The 6000-nt window shown below is 23.8% G+C and overlaps 1 protein-coding gene across 1 annotated transcript in view; it reads right to left on the bottom strand.

Annotated features, from left to right (window-relative positions):
• The window catches only part of LOC136079378 (putative ascorbate peroxidase), a 31444-nt gene that overhangs the window by 24662 nt on the left and 782 nt on the right, over positions 1-6000 (bottom strand).

Genomic DNA, 6000 nt, shown 5'->3' with positions numbered 1-6000 from the left:
ATATATATATATATATATATATATATATATATATATATATATAATTATATATATATATATATATATATATATATATATATATATAATTATATATATATATATATATATATATATATATATATATATATATATATATATATATATATATATATATGTATATATACATTTTTAAAAGGAAAACAACAATTTAGTCTGCAAGAAGTTAAAACTATATTGCCAACAATGCCACTATTTATATATTTATATATAACTACACACTAAAAAATAAAGGTAGAAATTTTTAGTTAAGGTAGGATATGTGATATACCTTTAGTAAGGTATAATTTTTTACCTTATGAGGTAGAAAATTATACCTTTAAGTTAGAAAATTGTATGACAAATAATTGATTTTAATATAATTTTCTACCTTAAAAGGTAGAAAATTATACCTTACTAAGGGTATATCACATATCCTACCCTAAAGTAGAAATTTCTACCTTTTTTTTTAGTGTGTAGTGGTAGTTTTATTTCATTATATAACGTGAAGTCCTGAGTTTTCTTGCTATGACTGGTTCGGATTTCTCGCAATTTTTCTCAGAATCGATTTAACCTTAATGGATTTATAAAAAAGTTTTCTTTTTCCACTTTAAGGTTTTATTTTTGAAGCTTTGAGTAGTCTAGAACTTATTTATAGTATCTATGAATGTAGAATTTGGCAAATTTGTACTATTAGCAATCAAGAGATATGAAGTCGATGATTTTTTGCAAAAAAAATTCACAACTTTTTCACGCATCTTAATTTGTTTCCGAAACATTTTGAAAATCATTGATTTGTTAACAAAAGTTTATCAACATAATTAAAGATAAGGAAGTAACGTTTAATCAAAAAATAAAATAAAAGTATTTGTGGTTTTAGAGAAATTCCATTTTAAAGTTGACCGGATTTTTCCATATCCACCCTATATAAAAAAGATTTTAATAGCAAATTTACACAATAATATTGTGCGCAGGATTAAATTTTTTTACCATATTGTCAATATGGTAGAAAAATGGAATGTTGCACCAAAAGTATTTTTGTCGATGTCCTGTTAATGAAACATTACATTTTTTTGTTCATTGACTCTGGTTTTCATATTGCGGCAGGTATGCTTTTTTTAGGAGCAAAATATTTTCCTGTTCTTGTCATGGAAAAGATAATTTAGAGATAAAGAGTCTATATGATAATAAAAATTGTTTTGATAACTGGCAAAGTGATGATAAATTTCTTTGCAGTTATAGCAAGATCTAGTAAAAAGATTCAAGACTTCGCGTTGTCATATCAAAAAAGTACTTAAAATTGCTGGAAATAAAGCATTTCATAAGAAAAATACACCTAAGAGAAGATTAAATTGTGATATTAAGAGAATTTAGCGTGCAAAGAAGTTGGTTAAAATAATGGCAGATAAAAGTATGTACATAATTGAAGACAACGAAACATATTGCAAAGCGGATTTTTCACAACTTCCTGGTCAACAATTTACTATGAGAACAAAGATAAAACTGTCGATTATCAATTTAAATACATTCAACGAGAAAAAATTGCATCCAAGTTCCTTGTGTGGCAAGCAATTTGTTGCTATGGTATGCAGTCTTTTGTTTTGATCTTTACATCAAAGAATGCCTTCAAAAAAGACTTTTGCCATTAATCAAAAAAGACAAACACCAATGTCTTTTTTGGTCAGATCAGGCTACTTCTCACTATTCTAAAAAAGTTCTCCATGTGAAAATTGTTCTCTCCGTGTGAAAATTGTTCCTAAAAGATGCGAATCCTCCAAATCTTCCGGAAGAAAGCAAGATTGAAGATTTTTGGGCAATAGCTAAAGGAGTTCTTTGTAAAACAGTTGGAGTAAAAAAAATAAAAAGGACAAAAAAACTGGATTAATGCCACCAAATGTGAAAAAGGAAAAATCTACGAAATGATGGCATCAATCCGCTATGAAACTTAATCTTTTGCCCATTTTTTTAAATTGAAAATCATTTAATTAAAAAAAAATTTATTAAAAAAGTATTTATGATTTTAGAGAAATGTCAATACACAGGTTTATAGTATCAGTTCCGTTCCTTAAATTATCGCAAAATCGTTAAGTAAGATAAATATTTCGACCAAAAGTTAGTGATAAATTTGGTTAGGAAAGATATTTAGCGTTTAAAATTTTATATCAAAGATTTTATGTTAAAGTAATATCAAATGTCATATTCTGCTTCTAAAATTTTTTTTCAAATCGTCTCGAATTCTAGAGATGTATACTTTTCTAAACAATTTTGAGATAATTTGCGGAACGGAACTGATACTATAAATCCGTGCATTGAGAATTGACCGGTTCTTTTTGTGTCCACCCTATGTTGCGTGATTTGTATAAGAGATTCATTGAAAAAAAATTTATTTGCGTAAAATACATTAAAATTTATTGAATCTGTAATTCTCTCTGCCCGATAAACCTGTCAAGCTGATTATTGAATTTACTGATAGTTACATTAGCAAGTTGATCATATGGTTTTTTAAAATATGTTTCCTTTTATATATTTGTGATGAATGTTTTAAAATTTATGATTAAGTTAAATTATTGAAAGTAGGTTCATAAAACTAGGAACAGCCTCTGGTTATCAGGTTGTCTCATCCTCTGAATCTGACTCAGTTACTCAGTCAGATTCAGAAAATGAGATAAAATGTAACTAGTTTTTTTTAAATCTTACTCAATAATCTAACTGATTCCTAACTTTTTAGGCATTCCTAACAACTATGTTTGAAGTAAATAGAAATTATTCTTATATTGACCTATTATAATCCATATCAGTCAGCGACTTTAACACTTTACGTCAATCCAACCGTAAGGCTGTTATATTGTAATAGCAATCATAAATAAAGTGATACTGAGACTCATTTATATTTTTTCATTCTCATTTATATCATTTTTCACATTTATCGAATGTCAGTTAACCGATATGCAATATGATAGGTCAATATAAGAATAGTTTCTATTTACTTCAAGCATAATTAATACTCATTGGCTTTTAATTTTTTTTTAAATAACATTATTAAATAAACTTTTTTTAATAATCTTGTTCTAAAAAATCACGTCTCTCAAACTTATGTCAGGCAACATTGTAAAGTTTTTCTGCCAAACATTTTCATTACAATTTTATGGATTTAATTCTTCGACCAATACGTGTATATATATCTATATATCTATCTATATATATATATATATATATATATATATATATATATATATATATATATATATATATATGTATATATATATATATATATATATATATATATATATATATATATATATATATATATATCTATCTATATATATATATATATATATATATATATATATATATATATATATATATATATATATATATATATATAAATATATATATATATATGTATATATATATATATATTTACATATATATATATAAATATATATATGTATATATATATATATATATATATATATATATATATATATATATATACATATATACATATATATATATATATATATATATATATACATACATATATATATATATATATATATATATATATATATATATATATATATAGTATATATATATATATATATACATATATATATATATATAATTATATATATATACATAAATATATATATGTATATATATACATATATATATGTTTATATATATATATATATATTTATATATATGTATGTATGTATATATATATATATGTGTGTATATATATATATATATATATATATATATATATATATATATATATATATATATATATATAAATATATATATATATATATATATATATATATATATATATATATATATATATATATATATATATATATATATATACATTAGGCTGAAGTGAAAATAAACAAAAGTGTAAATTTTATCACAACAAGCCATACTTCTTTGCTAATCCATTTTTGAAACCAGAAGCATTTGTAAAAAATAAAAACGCTTTCCTGGGAATGCCGTATTTTGACCCTTAAACATCAGACAGGTTCCTATCATTATAGAAAAAAAACTTTTTCAAAAGTATGTCATGTTGGGTCTCAAATGAAGCGAAATTTTATAAAAATTTTAAAAATAATAAAAAAATTATATTTAGATTATTTGTTTACATTCTAATGCGTAAAAACTGCAATTTTTTTAACATTATTAAAAAAATTAATTTTTTTCTCGGTGTCTTTGAGTCAATTTGTTTTGAAGATGTTTTTATAAAACATGATCATTATTTTTAAAATTTTTATAAAATTTCGCTTTATTGGAGACCCAATATAAAATACTTTTAAAGAAATTTTTTTTTATAATATTAGGGACCTGTCTGGTGTTTAAGGGTCGAAATGGGGTGGTTTTCCATGTCTTATACTAATATTTTTAATACTTTTTGTTCATTTACAGTTAGACGCAGCAAAATATTCTTTGATAGACCAAACTTTCGTTTTCACTCCAGCCTAATATATATAAATATATATTTATATATATATATATATATACATAAATATATATATATAAATATATATATATATAATATATAAATATATATATATAAATGTATATATATATATATATATATATATATATATATATATATATATATATATATATATATATATATGTATATATATATATATATATATATATATATATATATATATATATATATATATATATATATATATATATATATATATATATATATATATGAGTGTCCCAGCCGCCCCTTATATTCCATAAAGATCTGTTCATGTTTTTAAAACTTTCTATTGGTTCTCACAAGCAACTCGGTGAAACTTTTTCAAAATTTTATTAGATTTAGGGGGAGCACAAGACCCTTAAATACTTACCGCCTAATATTATAAAAACATGAAACTGGCCTATACTACCTCGAAATATTGTAATAAAAATCTATTTAAAAATAAATTGTTACATCGGTAGTATATGTTTTTATTAAAATCTATTATTTAAACTCTTTAAAGATGTCTTTTAAAAGTTATGGACGTCTGTTTTCATGCTTACTAAACTGAATTTTAATTGACTTCCGCAGGCGTGCGTCAGACCTCTGGATGTCTTGTGGACGACGTATGCCCAATCGGTCTGCAATCAACTAAATGAAATTTTGAAATATTAAGCACAGACGAGAGTATTTAATTTAGAAAGTTGTTTATATTATATTCGCCTAGAATTAGAGCAATTAGTAGTTAATGAAATTATTTTTATTTGTATTTTATTTTATTTTTAGACTTAAATTTGTGAGCTTGCCTGTTTGCAAATCATTAAACCAGAAATTATCCTCCTTTTATATCAAGTATTACTAATTTTTTTGGCAATCTGGATCGAAAACGAAATATAGGTGTACCTTTTTTTCAACAAAAGCTCAATGCAGTCTTAGTTATATTCAAGAGAGACGTTTCAGTTTGCCCAAAAATTAGTGATATTCAGGAAGCACTACAATCTTGTAATACCTCCCGAATATCACTCATTTTTTGGCAAACTGGATCGATCGCATTTCATCATCTTTATTTTTGTCTTCATAAGCATTATGTTCATTTGCTGCATTTTTTACTTTTTTAAATCACCTGTTTATCTGTTAGTAAAGGTAGATCTTTTCTTTTATCAATAGCTAAAATCAGTTTTTGCAATGCCAAAGATCTGTACTAAACTTTCAAAGAACGTGTAACTCACTGATCCATTGGTTGAAGTTTAGACGTAGTATTTGGTGGTAAAAAATGAGCTCAATAGATTTTATATTACCAGTTGTCGGGTGTGCTGGGCTTTTATCTGTTTATTAACACTACTCTCTTCTTTTCTTTTGTAAACTTTATATCTATTTCCCGTATCCACTCTTTGAACAGTACACTATCGTTCCAGCTTTTACTTTAACTTCTGTATATGTAAGGTAAGTGCATTACTCTTTTGAAGCAGCAAGGTGACTTTAATTTATCTATTAAAAACATAGGAATT

Source organism: Hydra vulgaris, chromosome 04 (genome assembly GCF_038396675.1).
Source record: "Hydra vulgaris chromosome 04, alternate assembly HydraT2T_AEP".
In the NCBI taxonomy this organism is placed as follows: Eukaryota; Metazoa; Cnidaria; class Hydrozoa; order Anthoathecata; family Hydridae; genus Hydra; species Hydra vulgaris.
Note: the sequence above shows the minus strand (reverse complement) of the source record. Positions and strands in the feature narration are given on the sequence as shown.